The sequence below is a fragment of the Rattus norvegicus genome, chromosome 2 (genome assembly GCF_036323735.1).
Source record: "Rattus norvegicus strain BN/NHsdMcwi chromosome 2, GRCr8, whole genome shotgun sequence".
NCBI lineage: Eukaryota > Metazoa > Chordata > Mammalia > Rodentia > Muridae > Rattus > Rattus norvegicus.
Window position 1 is genome coordinate 165,449,212 of NC_086020.1, and position 25,928 is coordinate 165,475,139.

The following is a 25,928-nucleotide window of genomic DNA, read 5'->3' on the forward strand; positions in this document are numbered from 1 at the left end:
TGAAAACATCAATCTAACAGCCATAACATATACTCAGAGGACCTGAACAAACCCACTCAGGTCTTGTCTTTGTGCTACACAGTCTCTGTGAGCCCATGTGAGCCCTGATAATTGACTCAGTAAGGCATGTTCTCCTGATGTCCTCAACCCCCTCTGAGTCCAACAATCTGTGCTCCTTCTCTTCTTCAGGGTTCCCCAATCTCTGTGGTGACTGGCTCAATAGGGACCTCCTGTTTGGAATCACTCTCTGCATACGGTCTGGCTACAAGTCTCTACACCAGCTCCCATCTGCTGCCGGAAGAAGCCTCTGCTATGATAACCAGACAATGAGTCCTGATCTATGAGTATAGCAGAATATCATTATATTATATCAATATAATTATGAATTATATCCTTGATATTTTGGCCTTTCATGTAATTATTATTTAATATTTTACTTCTGATATGTACTGTCCTAAGATGGATTGCAATGTGTGTATTTTGATTTTTATTTCCAAAATTATTGGCCCCAGACTCATTTGATAATACTTCCTAGGAACATCAAATTCAGTCCCATATCCTGGTACTTCACTAACTGTGGTTCAAAGTCAGCTTTATTGGTTTAAGTGTAATAATCAATCAATCAATCAATCAAATAATGCTATTTAACATCTCAATATCTCAGTATTTAATCTGTTTTGGATGTAATAATGTATCATTGTCTTAAAGTACTTAAGTCTGAGAAAATAGTGAAAAGAGGAAAAAGAAAAGAAAGCCCAATTATTTTTGTGACAACTGAAGAACATTTTTTCACAAGTTGTATTTGTGCTTACATCAGATTTCTAAGGCTGCCAGATGAGAAAATTCCAATAATCCTTTATTTGTACACTAATGTCAATGAAAATTCCACCAATCCGGCCTAAAGTAAAAGCACGCAAATAAATATAAAGACTAAAATTGAATTCACCATAATTCAAAATCTATTCCCCTAGCCAAAATCTTGGGCACACTTGCTAGCATTTTATTAGCACAATCTTCTTATCAAATCCCTGGACTATAAATTCATATTTTTCTATTGTGCAAAAACAGAGCAGTATGCCCAGCAATGTGTAGGTTCAGAATGAAATTGAAACAGTGTGCTGAAGCTGAGGGTACCACACTGGCTAGTAAGTACCAAAATGAGTGTTAGCTTTACATTCTGATACCAGAGGGGATTTTCCTGACATTTTTCTGGACATTTTTATCAGCATTAAAGTGGCAAAATGAAGAAGAAAGCAGTGGATACACATGGAAAAAACATAGAGGCTCCTCAATGTGCTGCCGTCACTCCTTGCACGAGATGTTTATCCTTTCCAAATAGTAGCATCAGTGATGAACCAACTGTCTTTCCTTCACTGAAACCTGTCACCCAAAGAAATTACTGGGTCCATCTTTTTGGGAGCCAGTGCTTTCTGTTAAGGTCAGAAAAAAGGTCAACTGAGATGCATGCATAGAGCAAGAAAAAGCTTTAGACGCTCCTTTGAAGCCAGTGAGATGCACTAGCCTTAAAGGTGCCTGCCACCAAGCCTGACAACCTGAGATTGATGCTTGGAGCACACATAGTGAACGAGGGTACCTACTCCCCAAATGTGGCCCCATGACCTCCAAGCATGCTCTCATGTACTAACACTGCCCCCCACAATAAAAATAAATTGAACTTTTCTTCTTTTTATGTTCACTTTATTGATGATGAAACAGGTCTCAGGGGGTATGAAAGACTCTGAGATACACAGTTATTCATTAGTACACAAGGTGCAGAATCCATCTGTCTGGCTTGTGACACCATCATCTAAAATGGTTTGCATTGCAAAGATAATAGTGGGAAAACACAGGTATTAAGCATGATGGCATCAACTACACGTGATGTTGAAATCTTGAGGAGAGGTCAGGATAAGACTGGAATATTCAGAAAAGGTGACATCGAGAAAGGAAGAGTGGCCTGAGCAGATGTGGTGGACAAACGAACCATCATCAGGAAGGAGAGCAGAATCTGGAAGGTAGATGATGAAGAGATAGGCTGGCCACCTGAAGAGCCTTCATTCTGGATTATTGGAGTATGTGGCTACTTTCCTAGTGGGGCTCCTATCTGCAGTGTTTACCAGAAACCTTGCACTCTACATACAGTTCTTCCTTTCACAGCTGGGTCACTGATGTCTTCTAGAATGTTATACATACGTGTTTCTTCAACATGAAACCAGTGGGTCATGTAAACTAGACATTATATATAATTCCTTTAAGGGAAGCCTGACAGAGCTGTCTCCTGAGAGGCTCTGCCAGAGCCTGACAAATATAGAGGCAGATGCTCACAGCCAAGCCTTGAATTGAGAATGGGATCCCCAATGGAGGAGTTAAAGAAAGGACTGAAGTAGCAGAAGGGGTCTGCAACCCCATAAGAAGATCAATAGTATCAACCAAGCAGAACCCCAAGAGCTCCCAGGGACTAAATCATCATCCAAAGAGTGCATATGGACAGACCCATGGCTCCAGCTGCATATGTAGCAGAGAATGGTCTTGTCAGGCATCAATGGGAGGAGAAGCCCTTGGTTGTGTCAAGGCTGGACCTCCCAGTGTAGGGGTATGTCAGGGCCAGGAGGCGAGAAGGGATGGTTAGTTGGGTGGGGCAACACCCACATAGAAGCAGGGGGAGGGAAGATGGGATAGCAGGTTTCTGGAGGGGAAACAGGGAAAGGTGATAAAAATGAAACTGTAAATAAAAAAATCCAGTAAAAGGAAAACATTCTTGAAAATGCAAGAACAGATGAAAATTTTAAAAATAAAAAATAAACAACAAAAAATTTCAATTTTATTATAGGAATTAGAGGCCAGTGTCTTCTTTCCTGATGTTGGTGTTTTCAAAGACTCACATTTGCCTGCTGCTTCTATTGTATGTGCATTGATGACAGAAAGAAAAACAGAAAAACATTTAGTTCAAACCTGTTATGAAAGTCCTGAGGAAGTAGATCCTTATTTACTGTTTCATTAATTTGGTGGAAATTTATGTCTTTTTCTGTTTCCTTTTTTTCTTTTAAAATAAATGTATACTGTGTGTAACCTCTGTTTGTGCTGATTTTGTTAGAAGCCATGGGCATGTGCCTGACTCTGAGGCATTATTGACCAGGTTGGGTTAATTGAAACCAACTTCAGCAGAGGCCCAATCTCTTTTTAGATTATGATGTAATCTTACCTGCCTTTCAGAGTGTGAATGATAATCCAATCTTTTCATGCATCCAATCTATGTAAAAAGGAGATCAGAAAGTGGTATTTGCCACCGGTACAGGAAAGTTTGCATATTCTCCTGCAGGAGTAGAAGCCTTATCAGACATTATAACATAACTTCTAAAATTGAAATTTGTAGATAAGCCTCTGGACATTGATAAAAGTGTGATAATGATGTATGTGCCTAGTGTTACTTAGAGCTATGGAATAGAGCTACCACATCCCCAACATATTCTAAATAGATTTTCAGTTATTATAATATATGCATAAGTGATAATAGTAAAAAAGAACATGACCTGATAACCAAATGCAGATTTTTATAAAATAGTACTTTTCCAGCTGTCATGTATTTTAGATCAATCATTCTGAAACGTGATGATATGTCAGAATAATCGGTGGGGAACAGAGGAAGGAATTCATTAATATTATCCAAGGATCATCCAAAGTAGAGACTCAAATCAGTCAATCTTTAAAAACTGACAGATGATTATTCTGTACAACAAAATTGAATCATAGTGCATTACAGACAAAGCAAATTGACTTTAAATACAAGTGCTTGTTTAAAAATTAAAGATCTACTATATGGTATATACTTGAGCTATAACAAAAATTAATGTGACCCCTTTTGTCCTAACAACCATTAGTTTCCTGTAGCTCCTTAGAAAGGGAAAGAGGTTTAGGATTCTTCCCTGAAGATTTTGAGATAGAATGTGGTTGAGCAACTTCTCCTGTGAGATCATGGCTAACAGCAACCATGTCTTATGTCTAAATTTTCACCCCACTGCTTTCCTGCTGCAGATCTTAAATTGTTTCCACTCCTCCTTTGCTGGTGTCTTCTTAGCCTTGGATGGGTTAGTAAAGATGTCTCATTAAGGGCTGAGCACTCAAAATCATTTATTCTAAGTACTTTGGCAAGGTTTGACTCTGTGTTAACCACTAACCATTGCAAAAGGAAGCTTTCCTTTTTTTCTTGAAAATAGATTCTTTCCTCATAAAATATATCCTGATGTCACTTATCATCCCTTTGATATAAGCAGTTCCTCTCTACCACCACCACCCCAGATCTACTCCCTTTATGTCTCTATCTAGAAAAGTCTTCTAAGAGATAACAAACAAACAGGCCAAAATAAAATACAGTAAGAAAAAGCAAAAACAATCATGTCTTTAGACATGAGATGTAGGCAACTCACTAAGAAGAAAAAAAGCCCCAATAGAAATCACCAGAGCCATTCATTTCTAATACTCAGGAGTCCCATGAAAACACAAAGGCAGAAACAATGGTATATACATAGAGGATCTGGTGCAGACACTTGCTTGGTGCTTCACTTTTTGTGAGTTCATATGAACCTTGCTGAATTGATTCAGAGGGTCTTGATCCTGTGGTGTCCTCTACTCCGTTACTCTTTCATCTCCTCTTCCACAGTGTTTCTTGAGCTCTAAGAAGCTCAAGAAGGAAGGCCAAAATATGGATGTTCTTCAGTCCTTCTTAGAAGAGGGAAAGAAATATTCATGGGAGGAAATACAGGGACAAAGAGTGGAGTAGAGACTGAAGGAAAGGCCACCCAGAGACAGCCCCACCTGGGGATCCATCCCATATGCAGCCACCAAACCCAGGCACTATTGCTGATGTCAAGAAGTACTTGCTGACAGAAGTCTGATATGGATGTCTCCTGAGAGGCTCTGCCAGATCCTTACTCATACAGATGAGTATGCTTGCAGCTAACCATCAGACTTAGCACTGGGACACCAATGGAGGAATTAGAGAAAGGACTGCAGGAGCTGAAGGGGTTTGCAACCCCATAGGAAGAACAATATGAACTAACCTGACCCCATCAGAGCTCCCAGGGACTAAAACACCAAAGAGTACACATGGAGGGATCCATGGCTCTAGCTGCATGTGTAACAGAGGATGGCCTTATCAGGCATCAATGGAAGCAGAAGTTCTTGGTTCTGTGAAGGCTCAATGCCTCAAGACAGGGGAATGCTATGGTGTTGAGCAGGGAGGGGGTGGGTGGGAGTGGGAACATCCTCATAGAAACAGGGGAGGAGGGATGGGAGAGAGGGCAGGTTAACATTTGTAATGTAAATAAATAAAATATCCAATAAATCAATAGGAGAGGAAGTTGATGGAGATATCCCATTAAAGCTATGTGTTCCAAGGTTTCTCTCTCTGAGTAATGTACACTAGTGTGTCTCTATATCTCTTTCTGTCTATTGCACAGTGAAGCCTCTCTGATGATGACTGAATAAGCATATAGCAGTAGTGGCAGCATGTCATTAGCAGTCATTTTACCAAATATGTATTTAATATTAGTATATAAACTATTATATACCATATAATAATGCGAGAGAGACAGAGAGACAGAGAGACAGAGACAAAGAGAGAGATTAGAGAAGTAGTCTCTGCTCTATCTAGTTTTTGGTTCTTGGTCTAAGCTCTGTTGGAGTTTCAGCTTGTGGTGTTGGCCTTACTTCAAATCACATTGGTTGATATTCCCACAAGTTCCATGCCACCATTGTTCTAACATATTTTGTAGGGAGTACAGATTACAGGTCACAGATTTTGTGGTTAGGTTGTTCATGTTTATCCTTTGGTAGTCTGATGAGTATCTTCCCACACCAATGGCATTAGAACACTGGGAGAAGGCTCTATGTAGGCACCAGCTCAACTTCTCCACATTCGATGAGTATTTTCTTCTACCATTGTTAGAAAACCAGGTGTCAGTTATTGGATAGCAACTCATTGTCTCAGTAATGGGTTTGGTTTGAGGATTTCCATGGAATTCCCTTGGTAAAGAACTCAGTGGAATGGTATCCAGTGCCACTACTGGAAACCAAAGATAAGCTTTTCTAACAAGACTAAGAGAAATACTAATTTATTTGGTACAAATGTTAATATTTTCAAATGCAGTTGGACAACATGACAATTTAACAAAAACAACAATGTTGTTCCACATAGGACCTTGAAATTTACAGTACCTGGAATGAATTCCCCCTGTGGAATGAGCCTCATTTCAATTAGAAAACAGTGTATTGATTTCATTATAGTCATACCTTTATTGTACCAATGAGTATACTCTTATATAAAAGGTTGATATTTTATCTTGCAGGGCTCAAAGCTAAATAAGACAGTTAATTTAGCTTTGTTTATTTTACTTCTGTTTCAGTTTTGGTTTCTTTTGCCGTAAAGGAACACCATGGCCAAGGAAACTCTTATAAAGATCAACATTTAATTAGGGCTGACTTATAGGTTCAGAGATCCAGTCCACTATCATTAAGTCAGGAAACCTAGCAGTGTCCACATAGACATGGCACTGGAGAAGAAGCTGAGAGTTCTATATCTTGTTCCAAAGGCAAACAGGAGTTAACTGTCTCTAGGAATGTAGGAGGAGAGTCTCAAAGCCCACCCCACAGTAATGCCTTTCTTTTACCAAGGCCATACCTATTCCAACAAGGCCACAAGTCCTAATAGTGCCACTCCCTGGTCCAAACATATTCAAACTATCTCAGTTTTCTTTTCTCTTGTTGTTGTTGTTTTGTTTTCCCCCAGAATTAAGAATAACATTTTCCAGCATTATAAAAACTGGCCTTCAGGCTGGAGATACAACTTAGTGGTTAAGAGCACTAACTGCTCTTCCAAAGGTCCTAAGTTCAATTCTCAACAACATGGTGGCTCACAACCATCTATAATGGGATCTGATGCCTTCTTCTAGTGTGTCTGAAGACAGCACCAGTGTACTTACAACAAAAAAGAATAAATATTTTTTTAAAAAAAGAACATATTAAAAAATATCTTTAAAAAAAAGCTGGCCATCAGAAAAGAACCTTCCAGCTTAGCTGCAACTTAGCTCCACTATGTCCTCCAACCAGGGAGTCTGTTGTCTTCCATCTAGTTCTAGTATGTACCCAAAGTACTATCAACAACATTTATTTTTGGTGGAGTCTGTGTAAGCCCCCTAACAAGTGGACTTTTTATTTATTAGCCCACTGCCTCAAAAGTGGCATTACTTATTCGTTCAGAGTATCACATTTCAAACACGTTTTATTGTATTTCAATTCACATGCAAAACAGCATCCCCTATGGCTTTCCATATATCTTAAGCCTGTCTGCCTACTGCATCCCTCAATCGTTCCTTCTATACTCACTTAAACCTCTCTAGTTTCAACACACCTCCTCTACTTTCTTCCCACACAAGTTCTTCTCTTCACTGATCACTCAGTGCCTCTTCCTAGCTCCCTGGTCTTTCCATATCCAAATCAACCACAAAAATTTAAAAATTCAAACTTAATATCTTATGCAATAAGAGAAAATATCTAGCATGTGCCTTTTGTTTGCTCATTTTTCAGTATAATTATTACCAGTTACATTGAGTTATTGTATATTTAATACTTTTAGCTGAATAGAATTTAAATATATTTTAAAGAGGAAAAGATCCATCTTTAGCTCTCAGAAATAAAAGAATATATTTCTCTAAAAACTATTAAGCACTAACCCCTACCTGACTAAAAGTTAGCATATTTTCTTACCAATATGTATAGAATTTTATTAACTTATCTTAAATTTTATATAATTCGAGATGATACTCTATAAAGAAACTATATATATATATAATTTTTAAACAGATTAGATAGATAGATGATAGTTATACAAATTTATATGTGTTTCCCTCATGTGTTTGAGAAAACAAATTAAATTTTATGCCAACAGAATTTAAAATAAGTTAGTTGCAACAATCAAGCCATCTAATAAATGAATCAACTTTTAATTAAAATATTTTCATAATTATTCACTTAGGTATTAAAGCATACATATATCTGATCCAAAGCCATGTTTGGCTCAATTTTCTAACAAGATTTGTCTTTGAGTTATCCTATAAAACTATTTGTAAATAATGTAGCCAGGGCAGTGAGGATGTTTGTCTGTCTATTATACAATGTATGTGTATTTTATCATTTACATAGGACCTATGTATGTCTATCTACATGAGAAAAAGCATTATTGGATTTATATTTAATAAATAAAAATGTTATGATTACAAAAATGCTATTAGAAATTCATTCTACGATTTTGATTTGTAAAATTGTATTAAGATAATTGTTTTAAAAACTTAAAAACTTAAACCGTATGTAAACTATACATAGATTAGTTTAGATTTCTAAAGTACAGATACAGCAGTGAGAGTCCCTGTAGACTGAGACTAAAGGACCCTTGTTTCTGTTTATTTCTTTGTTTAACACTTTATACTGTTACTAGCAGTAAGTGAATGTGACCTCCCAAGAGCGTTCAACAATGAGTAGGACAAGTGAGATCTCTCTTTGGAAGTGTAAATTGCAGTGATAGTATGTGATAATAAGCAACAAAACACAGGTGAACAATTAAATATTAGTATGATATTTGTGCAAATAAATTTAGTTCATCACACTCTACACAGTCATGCCTTTCAATTTCACAACCTCTATTGGCCCTAAATAATAAACGTAAAACAAAATAGAACTTGTCAACATTCTATGTACAGCAGAGAATGCTGTCAGATAATTAGAAACTTTTATTAAACTATCATAGATTTTATATGAGTGAGAAGTAATCCTTCATCTTTTAAATGCGATTTATCTTAGTAAGTTTAGCTTCAGTTTTGATGTTAGAAATACAGTCAGAACAAAATACAAGTCTACCTACTGAGTGTTTGTGGTCGGAAAATCTCAGCAGTATTACACACCACCAAACAGTCTTTAACATCAAGAACGATTTCCAAGATGAGTCCTCCTCACTTCACACAATAGCCACTGAGGCAATCTTTTGCCACAGTACCTGAAATCTTAAAATTGGACCCCACTCTCATATAAAGACATAGGCAATATGCTTTTCTCATACATAACTGCCAATTAAGAAGTAAAAGTGGAGCGGCAATGATACCACAATAAGCCCCAGGCAGATGAGAGGAAGATGCCTCCAGAATTGTTTTGAAGGTGTTTTATCAATTTAAATTAAGAACTTGGCTAATAGAAGACCATTCTTGACATTTTAACCAATTAAAAGTAAATGCAGAATTAGTAAACATTAGCAGATTTTGAACTAATTTTTGAGTAGGAGGACATCTGACCACTCTTTCATTTTGTGAACCTGTCCATGGATAGGCACTTCAGCAACATTTACATGAAATATATTAATAACAACTATCACTAAGAAGTTATGAACATTTGAGAGTATAGCCTCAATTTAAATATTCTGAAAAATAATTTTAGATAATTTTCTATAGGTGCCAGAGCAGCTCTATACTTTTATATTGGCCATTCAAATAATTTTAGAAGGATAGGTATTGTTTAAATTTTACCATGAATTCAGGAAAATGTTTGAGCAAACTATATTACCTTGAATAAAAAATCCAAGACCTGTATACATTGTGGAGTGCACTGTGCTTCTTTCTCTGGTTATTTTGTAGGTGATGTAAGACAGAAGTGAGTGAGTGGGGCTGAGTCTAAGATGGCACCTTATGGTAAAAGATAAAACATCTTTAAGAACACCTGGCTCCCGCTGACATTTGGAACGAAATCCAACCATAAGTGCAAGCTGTATGAATTTTACAGGACCAATTCACAGTGAACAATGTGATCTAATATTAGGGACCCAAGCAAACGCTCCCCAGCTGGCAGATTGGGTACCACAAGGAAGGAATCAAAATGCATCCCAACTAGAAAGGGGTAGTAACTACTTTTATATTTATTTATTTATTGTTCCTTTTTTATTTACCATATAATATTTCACAAGCCACTCCCTGCATTACCCCCTCCCTGCCTCTTCAGAGAAAAGGAAGTACCCAGTGGGTACCTACCAACTCTAGCACAACAGAGTCAGAGAAGACCCCTACCCCAATAGTTAGGGGACCTACATGAAGACCAAGCTGCAAATCAGCTACAGATATGCAGGGGGCCTAGGTCTAGTCCCTGTATGATCTTTGGTTGGTGGTTTAGTCTCTATGAGCATCCATGGGCCCTGGTTAGTTGACTCTATAGGTCTCATAGTGCCCTTGAACTCTGTGTTTCTTTCAATCCTTCTGCCTACTCTTCCACAAATTCCCAGAGCTTCACCTACTGTTTAGCTGTTGGTCTCTGCCTATGTTTGTATCGGCTGCTGGATGAAGCCTCTCAGAAGACAGTTATGCTAGGCTCTATCTGTAAACACAACAGGATATTATTAATCATGTCAGAAGTTAGCTCTATCTCTTCGGATTTGTCTTAAGTTGAGCCAGTCATTGGTTGGCCATTCTCTCAATCTCTGTTTCATTTTTATCCCTGAATATCTTGTAAGAAGAACAAATTTTAAGTGGGTTTTGTGTGTGGTTTGTTTCCCCTCTTCCTTCCCAGGAAGTCCCACCTGAATCTAGGAGATGGTCACTTCAGTGTCCATATCCCCAGCTGCTCTCTAGGATCATCCCAAGAGACTCCCAGTAACCTCCATCTGAGGTCTCCAACTAATACTAGAGATTTCTGTTTGCTCTCTTAGCATTACCTTCCCCATCTCCATCCATACCTGATCCCCATCTATGTTCCCCTTCCCACCCACATTCCCAATCAGTTCCTTCCCTCAATACACCTCTGAGATCTACTTTACTTCCCTTTTTGAGTGAGAAGTCCTCCTTATATCATCCTTGTTCTTTAGCTTATTTTGGTCTCTGGATTGTAGCATGCTTATATTGCAATTTTTTGGCTAATATCTACTTGTGAATATATACCATGTATGTCTTTCTAGGTCTGGGTAAAGGAACATCTTCATAGAAGAAGGGGAAGGAGGATGGTACAGGAGGTTTATGTACAGCAAACCAGGAAATGGGATAACATTTGAAATGTAAATAAATAAAAATATCCAATAAAAAAGTTTTTCATTTTCATGAGGTCTAATTTATTAATTTTTTATCTTTGTGCCTTAGCTATTGATGTTCTGTTCAGGAATTTGTTTCCTTTGCCAATATGTTCAAGGCAGTTCACCACTTTCTCTTCTATTAGTTTTAATGTGTCTGGTTTCATGTTGAGGTTTTTGATACACTTGAACTTAAGTTCTGTATAGAATGACAAATCTGGAATTACTTTCATTCTACATGCAGGCATCTAGTTAGATTGGAATAATTTGTTGGTGATGCTTTCTTTTTTACTTTGTATCGCTTCCTTGTTAAAAATTAAATGTTCATAGGTGTGTGGGTTTATTTCTGTGACTTTAATTTTATGTCATTTATCAACATGTCTGTTTTTATGCCAATATCATACATTTTTACTACTGTTTCTCTGTAGTACAGCTTGAAATCAGGGTTGGTGATACTGTTCTTTTATTATTCAGGATTATTTAAGCTATTGTGTATTTTATTGTTTTTACATATGAAGTTGATAATTGCCCTCTCAAAGTCTGTAAAGAATTGTGTTAAAATATTGATAGGAATTTACACTGAGTCTGTAGATTGCTTTTGGTAAGCTGAACATTTTGTAATGTTACCCTACCAATCCATAACAATGGGAGATCTTTCCATCTTCTGAAATTTCCCTCAATTCCTTTCATCACAGACTTGAAGTTCTTGTATAGCTTTTTCATTTGTTTGGTTAGATTTATACCAAGATATTTTATATTATTTGTAAATGGTATTGTTTTCTAATTTCTTTCTCAGCCCAGTGATTCCTTGTGTAAAAGAGAGCTGCTGCTTTTCTTGAGTATATAGCCACTTTGCTGAAGGAGTTTATCAGCTGTCCAAGTTGTCTTGTAGAATTTTTGGAGACATTTATGCCTATTATCTAATCTACAAATAGCAAAACTCTGACTTCTTCCTTTATAATTTGTATCCCTTTGATCTACTTTAGTTGTCTTATTGGTCTGTATAGAACTTAAGGAGCTATATTGAAAAGATAAAGAGTGGTCAGCCTTGTCTTGTCTATGATTTTAGTGGAATTGTTTTACTTTCTCTCCATTTAATTTGATGTTGATTATTGGCTTGCTGTTTATTGGCTTTATTGTGTTTATGCTTAATTGTGTCTCTGTTCTCTATAATACTTTTAACATGAAAGAATGTTGCATTGTATCAAAGACCTTTTCATCATTTAATGAGATGATAATATGTTTTGTTCCTCTTTCAGTTTGTTTATAAGATGGATTTCATTGATTGATTTTTGATAGTTGCCTCCCTAGGATGAAGAATCCTTAAACATGGTGGATAACATATGTTCTTAGGTTAAGTTTCTAGCATCTCGTTGAGTATTTTTGCATCAACATTCACTGGGGGAATTTATCTGAAATTTTCTTTCCTTGCTTAGTCTTTGTGTGGTTTAGGTATCAGGATGACTGTAACCTTACAAAGTAAGTTCAGCAATGTTTCTTTTGTTTCTATTTTGTGGAACCGTTTGAGGAATATTGGCATTAGCTCTTCTTTGAAAGTCTGGTAGAGTTCTGAACAAAAACGATCTGGCCCTGGAATAATATTGGCTGAAAAACTTTTGATGACTAATTCTATTTCCTCATGGTTATAGGGCAATTTAAATTGTTTGCCTAATACTGATTTAACTTTGGTAAGTATAATCCAGAAAATCTTCTATTTTATTTATATTTTTTCTATTTTCTAGGTTACAGGCTTTTGAAGTAAGACTTAATGATTATTTGGATCTCCATAGTGTTTGTTATTATATGTCCCTTTTCATTTTTTTCTATCTTTATTAACTTGAATATTTCTTATTTACATTTCAATTGTTATTCCCTTTCCCCGTTTCCAGGCCAAATTCCCCCAAACCCTCCCCCTCTATATGGGAGTTCTATATGGGAGTTCCCCTCCCTATCCTCCCCCCATTACCACCCTCCCCCCAACAATCACATTCCCTGGGGGTTCAGTCTTGGAAGGACCCCTTCCACTGGTGCTCTTACTAGGCTATTCATTGCTACCTATGAGGTCAGAGTCCAGGGTCAGTCCATGTATAGTCTTTAAGTAGGGGCTTAGTCCCTGGAAGCTCTGGTTGCTTGGCATTGTTGTTCATATGGGGTCTCGAGCCCCTTCAAGCTCTTCCAGTCCTTCCTTCAACTGGGTCCCGTTCTCAGTTCAGTGGTTTGCTGCTGGCATTTGCCTATGTATTTGCTGTACTCTGGCTGTGTCTCTCAGGAGCGATCTACATCCGGTTCCTGTCAGCCTGCACTTCTTTGCTTCATCCATCTTATCTAATTGGGTGGCTGTATATGTATGGGCCACAGGTGGGGCAGGCACTGAATGGGTGTTCCATCAGCCTCTGTTCTAAACTTTGCCTCCCTATTCCCTCCCAAGGGTATTCTTGTTCCCCTTTTAAAGAAGGAGTGAAGCGTTCGCATTTTGGTCATCCTTCTTGAGTTTCATGTGTTCTGTGCATCTAGGGTAATTCAAGCATTTGGGCTAATAGCCACTTATCAATGAGTGCATAGCATGTGTGTTTTTCTGTATTTGGGTTACCTCACTCAGGATGATATTTTCCAGTTCCATCCATTTGCCTATGAATTTCATAAAGTCATTGTTTTTGAGAGCTGAGTAATATTCCATTGTGTAGATCCCTTTTCATTTTTTATTTTGCTAATTTGTGTACTGTCTCTCTGCACTTTATTTAATTTAAGAGTTCGTCATTCTTGTTGATTTTCTCAAAGAACCAGCCCTTGATTTCCTTGATTCTCTTTGTTTATAATTTATTGTTTTTAGGCTTAGTTTGACAATTTCCTGCCATTTATTCTTCTTAGGTGTATTTGCTTCTTTTTGTTTTTGAGCTTTCAAATTGTTCGGTTAAGTTGGTAGTATGAAATTCTTCCAATTTCTTTATGTGTACTAAAAGTTTGGATATGTTGTACCTTCATTTTCATTGAATTATAGAATATATTTTCTTCCTGTATTTCTTAACTGAACCAATAGTCATTCTGCAGATAGTTGTTTAGTTTCCATGAGTTTGTAGGCTTTCTGATGTAGTTGAATTCCAGAATCAATTCAAGGTGGTTTGATAAAATCCAAGGGATTATTTTAATTTTGTTAAGACTTCCTTTGTGACTAATAGAGTGAATTTTGGAGAAGGTTCCATGGAGTGCTGAGAAGAAAGTATATTTTTTTCTGTTTGGGTGAAATGTTTTATAGGTTTTGTTAAGTCCATTTGATTCATAATCACTATTAGTTTCATTATTTTTCTGTTTAGTTTCTGTCTATAATACCTGACCATTGGTGAGATTGGGGTATTAAAATCTCCCACTGTTAATACATGGGATTCTGAAGTACAGTGAAAGACACCCTGGTTCCTGGTTGAGCTAAGGCTTGAAACCCTAGTGACTCTGAAGGGACTGTGGGTGTTTTTCCTGACTGGGGGCACTAGGCTCCTGTCTCTAGCTGCAGCCCTGCAGAGATTTATGGCCATCAGTCGCATAAAGGCAATACCCCAAACCCCTTCACAGGTAGAGGACATGGCTTATGGTCATGTAGGCCCAAATCAGATCTGCATTTTAATGAGATACCTAAAGGCTGGGAGGCTTAGCTAATAAACTTCTCTTCTGGGATACTCCTCCCTATAAAAGGTATTTAATCTAAGGTCTGCCCTGAGAAGTAGGGTATGGTTTTACTAATCCACGTTCCACCATGACAATAAATGCCTTAAAACTCTGGGCTGCTTCTTTTCATCAGTATCCACCGTGGGGAACCATGGAGAAGGCTTTGCTCTTGGAGGTGCACATAGATGGCCTAATCTGTAGAAGGCCTCTCTGTGCTCCAAGTCAAACCATGCCTGCCACCATCTAGCCAAGGACTATCTCTGCTGGAGCAGCCTGAGCTCCCATCTTTTCCCTCTTAGATCAGGGCTAGATCCAGCCCACAGGTACTTACTCCATTCTCAGCTTTTCTGAGGCTTCCAGTGGTGCCTGAATACCCAAGAACATGAGACCCAGACAGCCCTGGCCTCCATGCAGGCCTGGGGACCACCAAACAAACTCAGTTTGTCCCGCACCTCAGATAGCACCTTCCCAACCTGGGGCACTGTACCTGGGCTTCCCTACAGCCTGCTGTCAACTTCCAATGTCTTACCTCCCTGAGTCGTGAAGTCCTGAGATGTAACCGACACAGGACACATAACCCTACAAAATTTGATGTGTAATTTAAGCTTTAGTAATGTTTTTTTTTATCTACTATTTTTTTATTATTATTATTAACTTGAGTATTTCTTATATACATTTCGAGTGTTATTCCCTTTCCCAGTTTCCGGGCAAACATCCCCCTCCCCCCTCCCCTTTCTTATCGGTGTTCCCAGTAATGTTTCTTTTTCAAATGTATGTATCATTGCATTTGGGGATATCTGTTCATAATTGAGCCATCATCTTAAAGGATTGTTTTGACGTGTATGAAGTATTCTTACTCATTTCTTTTGATTAGTTTTGGTTGAAAGTCTATTTTATTAGATGTAGAATGGGCATTACAGTTTGCTTGATGAATCTATTTGCTATCCCTTAAGTCTGTGGTAGTCTCTCTGTTTGATGCTTAGGTATGATTTTGTATGCAGCAGAATAATGAATCCTGTTTTCACATCTATTCTGTTAGCCTGTTCCTCTTTATTGGAGAATTGAGGCCATTGATGTTGAGAAATATTGTTGACCATTGTTTGTTAGTTCATCTTATTTTGGTATTGGTGATGTTTGTGTGTGTGTGTGTGTGTGTGTGTGTATGTGTGTGTGTGTTTCCCTTCATTTTGTTTACTCATATGGTGTTATTTATTTCCTATATTTTCATGGATGTAGTTAGCATCCTTGGGTTGAAGTTTTCCTTCTAGTATCTTCTGAAGGAGTGTATCTGTGCTAGACATTCTTTAAATTTGGTTTTATCATACAGTATCATGTTTTTTCCACCTATAATTATTGAAAGTTTACTGAGTAGTTTACTAGTAGTCCATTCTGACATTTAGGATATATAAGATTGTGCAATATATCTGCCCAATATTTTTTGGCTCTATAGTCATATAAGTCAAATGTAATTCTGATTGGTCTGCCTTTATATGTTACTTGGCCTTTTCCCTTTGCAGTTTTTAATACTCTTTTTTGTTCTGTATATTTAGTGTTTTGATTATTATGTGGCAAGAGAATTTCTTTTTTGGTACAATCTATTCCATGTTCTTGTAAGTTGTATATTTGTATGGTTATAGGTACATCTTTCTTTAGGTTGGAGAAATTTTTCTTGGTCATGTAGCTGGAAATCTTCTATTCCTATTACTATTCTTAGGTTTAGTTTTATTCATAGTATCTTGGATTTCTTGATTTTTTTGTCAAGAACTTCTTAGTCTTAATACTTTCTTTAACTGATGAATGGATTTCTTCAACTGTGTCTTCAATACCCGAGAGTCCATCTTCCATCTCTTGTATTTTATTGGCAATACTTGCATCTGAAGTTCCTGTTCTCTTCACTGGATTTTACCTCAGTTTGTGCATCTTGTTGTTGCTGTTATTGTTTTGTTTTGTTTATTCCATTTCCATTTTCAGGTATTTATAGTTTTATTCATTTTGTTTACCTGTTTTATTGTATTTTCATGTATTTCTTTAAAGGACTTACTTATTCATTTCTTCTTTAAAGTCCTCTATTGTCTTTATAAGATTGGATTTAAGGTCATCTTCTTATATTTAGGCTGTATTGGATTATCATGGGATTGCTAGTTTATGATAGCTGAGCTCTGGTGGAGTCATATTGCCCTGGCTCTTGTTGATTTTGGTCTTATGCTGGCCTTTAGACATTTGGTTGTCCTTGATATTGGATGGATGTTCTTTTTTTTTTTTTTCGGAGCTGGGGACCAAACCCAGGGCCTTGCGCTCGCTAGGCAAGCGCTCTACTGCTGAGCTAAATCCCCAACCCCCTGGATGGATGTTCTTAATGTTAAAGGAAATCCTCAGGAAGGCCGAGAGTGCCATGGGCCTCACAATGGAGCTCAGGGAAGAGCATGCAGTTTACCTCTGCTGGCTGTAGTCTGGCTGGACCCGAATGGTTCTGGGGCCTTGCAGACCTCCTTTGGAAAGCAGCCAGAGCTGTGGACCCGATAGTGGAGGTCAGAGGAAAGTGTGCAATTCAACCCTACTGGCTATGTCCCAGATTAATTTGCCAGGCAGTGATTTGCAGAGAGGGGTCTAACCTAGATGTTCCTGAGGCCCTGCCTCCTCAGGAAGGCAAGCAGTACCATGGGCCCAATGATCGAGCTTAGGCAATAGCATGCAGCTCGCCTCTACTTTATTTCACTTCCTTTATTTCTTTTAAGTAAACACTCCTCAATTGTTTTGTTTTAGTTTTTCTGTTTGTTTTGCATCGTGATTGTTCTGCTGATTGTGCACTTAATTATTCTTCTTATATATGATCCATTCACTTTCTCTCCATCCATGCTTCATCTTTGAACAATTTTGATATTATTTTCAGAATGAAATATGCTATGACTTCAATAATGTTTATAATATATTTACCCTTAACAATAACCCAAGTTACCTCTTAATATTTATTTTGTCCTCATCTATTTTGCCTTCTATCACTTTATTGTCTGACAGAATTTTACTGGAAAGACATGACACACAACACACACACACACACACACACACACACACACACACACATCTAATTAGATCATAACAGATCAAGTGGAACTATGACATATCAAAGTAATGATTATACTAAAATTCACCTTGGTGAGATTATATGACTTATTTTAATTCTACCAGGGTTATTTGCAGAGGAAGGGATAACTTTAAGGCAGCTTCATCACTGAGAAGCCCACCACAGCATGATGAAATCTAATGAGAATTACAACCATAGAGTTCAACACATAGAGAGATCTCCACTCAACAGCTTGGTTTGTCAGAGTATTCTCCCCCAGCATTTGTTCATTCCTTATTTAAAGCTTTGTAGGAACATTCAATAATCTTGCAAGTGCCCATTTCCTCACCATGTGACATTTTGTTTATTCCAGAATCTCATGGCCTCTCTCCCCATGGAGGGACTATTTCAATTTGTAGGAATCTGCTCAGCAGCATGATCTAATAATAGTCTCTGCTTTATACACTTTGCTTTTTTTCCATTCTTGCTATTAGTAATATTCTCCAGATCACTCTATACTACCCTGGTTGCTTTAAATTACACAAGTTATTGGAGTTAAGGGGACTATATTTTTTAATGACTATCTCTATATTTACACATCAGTCCTTCTGACCAATTCTGCTTGCCCCTGTAGCTGCAATTCTCTTAATGGTACTAGAGATTATATGCAATAGGATAAGCATAGGAGACAAAGCTTTAGCTCTGAGATATGTCCTCAGTTCAAATGACTGAAAACATACCTCAGCGGTATAAGAATTTAGTTCCACATGAATAACTGTCAAGATATTTTAAGAAATGAAATACTGAGAAAGTCAAATAACTTACTCAATAAAAATTCACCAATGCAAATGAGTCAAGTTAAATACAAAATAAAATATTCATATGACAAGATAAATAGATGAATTAGAGCATTTAGACCAGTGGTTGTCAACCTATGGGTCACAAACCTTTTAGGAGTCAATCTTTTCACAAGGATTGCCTAAGACCATAGGAAAACACAGATATTTATATTAGGATTCATGACAGTAGCAAAATTATAATTACAGAGTGTAATAGCTCAGCTCAGAAGGGACATGTTTCCCCAGTAGAATTATTACAGCTCTTGGGGGAGAGGTTATCCTGTTAGTCTAAAGCCTTAATATCACCAAGACACTGTATGATAAACTACAAACCAAAGATTTTTTTTTTGTAAGACACATTAGGGTGGCTCTCTCTGCCTAGACAGCAAACAGGAAATACCCCCTCACCCTGTTTCTCTGAGGATGTTCCCATTCCCACCTACCTACTACAACTTCAATGCCCTGGTATGAGGAAAGAAACCTTCACAGAATCAAAGACTTTTTCTTCCATTGATGCTGAGGTCTGAGGGCTGAGGTCATGGGTCCCTCCATGTATACTCAATGGTGGTGATGTAGACCCTGAAGCTCTGGTGGGGTTTGGTTGATTGATATTGTTGTTCTTCCTATGGGGCTGAAAACCTCTTCAGCTCCTTCAGTCTTTTCTCTAACTCCTCAGTTGGAGTCCCCTTGTTCAGTTCAATGGTTAGCTGCAACCATCCTCATCTGTCTTAGTAGGGCTCTGGCAGAGTCTCTCAGGAGACACCCATATCTGGCTCCTGTCAGCAAGCAGTTCTTGGCATCAGCAGTAGAAAATGGGTTTGGTGGAAGCATATCGGATGTACCCCCAGGTAGTACAGTCTCTGGATGATCTTTTCTTCAGTCCTTGTTCTACTCTTTGTTTCTGTATTTCCTCCCATCAGTATTTTGTTTTCCATTCTAAGAAGGAATGAAACATCCACATTTTGGTCTTCCTTCTTCTTGGGCTTCATATGATCTGTGCATTTTTCTAGGTATTCCAAGTATTTGGGCTAATATACACTTATCGGTGAGTGTATACCATGTGTGGTTTTTTGTGACTGGGTTACCTGATTCAGGATGATATTCTTTAGTTCCATCAATTTGCCTAAGAATTTCATGTAGTCATTGTTTTTTTTTGTTGTTGTTGTTTGTTTTTTTATTGAATATTTCTTTTACTTGCATTTAACATGTTATTCCATTTCTCTATTTCCCCTCTGAACTCCTCATCCGTTCCCCCCTCACCCTGCCTCTATAAGAGTGTTCTCCTACTCACCCACCAACTCCCTCCCATCAGGAGGAATTGAGACTTCACAGGCCAAGTGCTTCTCCTCTCATTGATTCCTGATAAGGCCATCCTCTGCTAAATATGTGGCTGAAGCCATGGGTCCCTCCATGCCTACTCTGGTTGGTAGTTTAGACTTTCAAGGCTCTGGAGGCTCTTGAGGGGTCTTGTTGGTTGAAGTTGTTGTTCTTTCTGTGGGGTTGAAAACAACTTCAGCTCCTTCAGTCCTTTTTTGAACTCCCCCATTGAGGACCGAGTTATAAGTCCAGGGGTTGGTTGAGAGTATCTGACTCTATATTTCTTAGGCCATGGCAGAGCCTCACAGGAGACAGCTATATCAGGCTCCTGTCAGCATTCACTTCTTGGCATCTATAATATTGTCTGGGTTTGGCGACAGTATATGGAATTTATCCCCAAGTGGGGCCATCTCTGGATGACCATTTCTTCAGTCTCTGCTCCAAACGTTGTCTCTGTATTATCTTCTGTGACTATTTTGTTCTCCCTTCCAAGAAGGACTGAAGCATCCACTCTTTGGTCTTCCAACTTCTTGAGCTTCATGTGGACTGTGGATTGTATCATGGGTATTCCAAAGTTTGGGGCTCATATCCACTTATCAGTGAATGCATGCCATGTGTGTTTTTTTTGTTACCTCACTCAGGATGGTATTTTCTAGTTCTATTCATTTGCCTAAGAATTTCATGACATCATTGTTTTTAACAACTGAGTAGCACTTCATTGTGTAAATATACCATATTTTCAATACCCATTCCTCTGTTAAGGGACATCTGGGTTTTTTCAAGTTTCTGGCTATTATAAACAAGGCTGCTATAAACATAGAAGAACATGTGTCCTTGTTATATTTTGAACCATCTTTTGGTTATATGCCCAGAAGAGGAATAGCTGGGTACTCAGCTTTACTATGTCCAATTTTCTGAGGAACCTCCAGAATGATTTCCAGAGTCTTTGTACCAGCTTGTAATCCCACCAACAATAGAGGAGTGTTCCTCTTTCTCCACATCATTGCCAGCATATACTGTCACCTAAGTTTTTGATCTTAGCCATTCTGACTAGTGCGAGATGGAGTCTCAGGGTTGTTTTGATTTTCATTTCCCTCATGATTAAGGATGTGGAACATTTCTTTAGGTGCTTCTCGGCCACTCAATATTCTTCAGTTTAGAATTCTTTGTTTAGCTTGGTGTATCATTTTTAATAGGGTTTTGATTCGCTGGAGTCTACCTTCTTGAATCCTTTGTATACTTGGATATTAGTTCCCTATCAGATGTGGAATTGGTAAAGATCCTTTTCCAATCTGTTGGTTGTCATTTTTTCTTATTAATAATATCCCTTTGCCTTACAAAAGCTTTGCAATTTTACGAGGTTCCATTATCGATTCTTGATCTTAGAGCAGATGTGATTGGTGTTCTGTTCAGGAAATTTTTCCCTGTGCTTATATGTTCAAGGATCATCCCCACTTTCTCTTCTGTTAGTTTCCATTTATCAGGGTTTATGTGGAGGTCCATGAATACCTTGGACTTGATCATTGTACAGTGTGCTAAGAATGAATGATTTGCTTTCTTCTACATGCTGACTGCCAGTTGAAGTAGCGACATTTGTTGAAAGTGCTGTCTTTTTTCCACTGGATGGTTTTAGCTCCTTTGTCAAAGATCAAGTGACCATATGTGTGGGTTCATTTCTGGGTCTTCAATGCTATGTCATTGATCTACCTGCATGTCTCTGGACAAATACCATGAAGGTTTTTTTTATCACAATTGCTCTGTATTACAGCTTGACATCAGGGATGGTGATCTGTCCAGAAGTTCTTTTATTGTTGAGAATAGCTTTTGCTTTCCTGGGATTTTTGCTTTTCCTAATGAATCTGCAAATTTCTCTTTATAATTCTATGAAATATTGAATGGAATTGTAAATGGTAACTGCATTGAATCTATAGATTGCTTTTGGCAAGATGACCATTTTACTATATTAATCTTGTCAATCCATGAGCATGGGAGATCTTTCCATCTTCTGAGATCATCTTTGATTTCTTTCTTCAACAACCTTAAGTTCTTGCCATACAGATCTTTCACTTGGCTTGATTAGAGTTACATCGAGGTATTTTATATTATTTATGGCTATTGTGAAGGGCACCATTTCCCTAATTTCTTTCTCAGACTGTTTATCCTTTGAATAGAGGAAGGCTACTAATTTGTTTGAGTTAATGTTATACCCAACGACTTTGTTGAAGTTGTTTATCAGCCTTAGTAGTTTTCTGGCAGAACTTTTGGGGTTACTTAAGTATACTATCATATCATCAGCAAATAGTGATATTTTGAATTCTTCCTTTCCAATTTGTAGCCCTTTTACCTCCTTTTGTTGTCTGATTGCTCTGGCTAGAACTTTGAGAACTATATTGAATCAGTAGAGAGAGAATAGGCAGCCTTGTCTAGGCCCTGATTTAAGTGGGTTTGCTTCAAGTTTGATCTTGGCTTCATTTAGTTTGATGTTGGCTACTTGTTTGCTGCACATTGCTTTAACAATGTTCAGGAATGGGCCTTCAATTACTGATCTTTTCAAGACTTTTGTCATGAAGGGGTGTTGAATTTTTCAAATGCTTTCTCAGCATCTAAGGAAAGAAATGGTAATGTAGACTTTTTTTCCCTTGAGTTTGTTTATATAGTCAATTCCATTGATGGATTTCTCTATATTGAAATATGCTTGCATCACTGAGATGAAGCCCACTTGATCATGGTGAATGATCATTTGGATGTGTTCTGGGATTCTGTATGGGAGGCTTTTATTGAGTATTTTTGCATAGATATTCATAATGGTAATTGGTCTGAATTTCTCTTTTATTTGTAGGGTCTTTTTGTGGTTTAGGTATAGGTGTAATTGCATCTTCAAAGAAAGAATTGGGTAGTGTTACGTCTGTTCCTATTTTGTGTAATAACTTGAAGAGTATTGGTATTAGGTAATCTTTGAAGGTCTGATCGAATTCTTCACTAAACCAATCTTTTCTTGGGCTTTTTTGGAGGGGGGGACTTTTAATGACTGTTTCCATTTCTTTAGGGATTATGGGACTGTCTTTTCCTGATCTTGATTTAACTTTTGTACCTGGTATCTGTCTAGAAAATTGTCTATTTCATCCAGGTTTAACAGTTTTGTTGAGTGTAGGCTTGTGGTGTGATCTGATAATTTTTGAATTTCCTCAATTTCTGTTGCTATGTCTCCCATTTCATATCTGATTTTTCTTTCTAATTTGACTACTATCTCTCTACTCTCTAGTTAGACTGGCTAAAGGTTTTTCTATCTTGTTGATTTTCTCAAAGAATCAGCTCTTGGTTTTGTTGATTATTTGTATAGTTCTTTTTGTTTCTACTTGGTTGATTTTAGCCCTGAATTTGATTATTTCCTGCCATCTACTCTTCTTGGGTGAATTTGCTTCTTTTTGTTCCAGACCTTTCATGTGTGCTTTCAGTTTGTTAGTATATGCTCTCTCCAATTTCTTTTGGAGGCACTCAGAGCTATGAGGTTTCCTCTTATCACTGCTTAAATTGTATCCCATAAGTTTGGTTACGTTGTACCTTCATTTTCATTAAATTCTAAAAAGTCTTTTATTTCTTTCTTTATTTCTTCCTTCATCAAGTTGTCATTGTGTAGAACATTGTTCAGCTTCCATGTGTATGCAGGATTTCTGATGCTTTTCCTGTTTTCAAAGATCACCCTTAGTCTAACGTGATCTGATAGAATGCATGGGATTATTTCAATCTCCTATATCTTGAGGTTTGTTTTGTGACCAATTATATGGCCAATTTTTGACATGGTACCATGCAGTGCTGAGAAGAAGGTACATTCTTTTGTTTTAGGGTGAAATGTTTTATAGATATCTGTTAAATAGATTTGGTTGATAATTTCTGCTATAGTCACTGTGTCTCCATTTAGTTTCTATTTCTATGATCTGTCCATTGATAAAAATGGTGTGTTGAAATCTCCTACTACTATTGTCCGCGGTGCAATGTTTTCTTTGAACTTTAGTAAAGTTTCTTTTATGAATGTGGGTGACCTTGCATTTGGGCATAGATGTTCAGAATTCAGGGTTCATCTTGGTATAGTTTTCCATTGATGTGTATAAAATGTCCTTCCTTATAGGTTTTTGATAACTTTTAGTTGAAAGTTGATTTTAATTGATATTTGAATGGCTATTCCAACTTTTTTCTTGGGACAATTTGCTTGGAATATTTTCCCCAACCCTTTACTATTAGGTAATGTCTTTATCACTGAGGTATCTTTACCGTATATAGCAAAATGTTGGGCTGTGTTTATGTATCCAGTCTTCAGTCTATGTCTTTTTACTGGGGAATTGAATCTATTAATGTTAACAGATATTAAGGATTAGTGATTGTTTCCTGTTATTTTGTTGTTAGATGTGGAATTATGTTTGTGTGTCATTGTTCTTTTGGGATTGTTGCAAAAAGATTACTTTCTTGCTCTTTGTATGGTGTAGTTTCCCTCCTTGTGTTAGAGTTTTCCATCTATTATTCTTTGTAGGGTTGGATTTGAGGTAAGACATTGTTTAAATTTGGTTTTGTCATGTACCATCTAAGTTTCTCCACCTATGTTAACTGAGAATTTTGCTGAATATAGTAACCTGGGCTGGCATTTGTGTTCTCTTAGGATTTCTATGACATCTGCCCAGGATCTCCTGTCTCTGTTGAGGAGTCTGGTGTAACTGTCATAGGTCTGCCATTATATGTTACTTGACTGTTTCCCCTTATTGTTTTTAATATTCTTTCTTTGTTTCTGTGTTCGGTGTTTTGATTATTATGTGACAGGAGGAATTTCTTTTCTGGTGATATCTATTTGGAGTTCTGTAGGCTTCTTTAATGTTTATGGGTATCTCTTTCGGTTAGGGAAGATTTTTCTATAATTTTGTTGAATATATTTATTGGCCCTTTAGGTTCGGAATGTTCATTCTCTTTTTTATCTATTACTCTTAGGTTTGATCTCCTCATTTTATCCTCGATTTCCTGAATGTTTTGGCTTAGGAGCTTTTTGATTTTTGCATTTTCTTTGACTCTTGAGTCTATGTTTTCTATGGAATCTTCTGCTCCTGATTTTCTTACTTTAATCTCTTGTATTCTGTTGGAGATGTTTGCATCTATGTTTCCTCAACTCTTTCCTAAGTTTCCTATCTCCAGGATTTTCTCCTTTTGTGTTCTCTCTATTGTTTCAATTTCTATTTTTAGATCCTGAATGGTTTTATTCAATTCTTTTACCTGTTTTGCTGTTTTCCCATAATTCTTTAAGGGATTTTGTGTTTCCTCTTTAAGGGCTTTTAATTGTTTACCTGTATTGTCCTGTATTTCTTTAAGGGAGTTATTTATGTCCTTTTTAAAGTCATCTATCATCATAATGAGATGTGATTTTAAATCCAAATCTTCCTTTTCTGGCATGTTGGGATACGCAATATTTACTTTGGTGAGAGAACTGGGTTCTGATGATGCCAAGTAGTCTTTGTTTCTGTTGCATGGGTTCTTGTGCTTGCCTCTTGCCATCTGGTTTTCTCTGATGTTAGTTGTTCTTTCTTTCTCTGACTATAGCTTGTGTCTCCTGTGGGCCTGTCAGCCTTTGAGCCTGTGATCTTTGGAGTTGAGTGTGCTCCTGTCAGACCAGCTCCTTTTGACAGGCCTTGGTTCCAAGAGCTGTGAGACAGCCCCTACTCTGTTAGCAGATGGAGATTGGAAGTTTTCTGTCCTCGGTAGCTCGGCTGCCCTCTTGCTCTTGTGCCCTGTGTGCTCCTAGGATGTCTCTCCTTGGACAGTCAATGGTGAGAAAGTATGGTCTCACCTGGATTGGGGAGATTAGGAGGGAGAGTTCTCTGGCAGACAAATGCTCTGCAGGCAGGTTTTCTGTCTGAGAACTATGGAACAGTCCTGGCTCTGGGCACAGATGGAGATCAGAAGGGTGAACTTAGATATTTTATTCTAT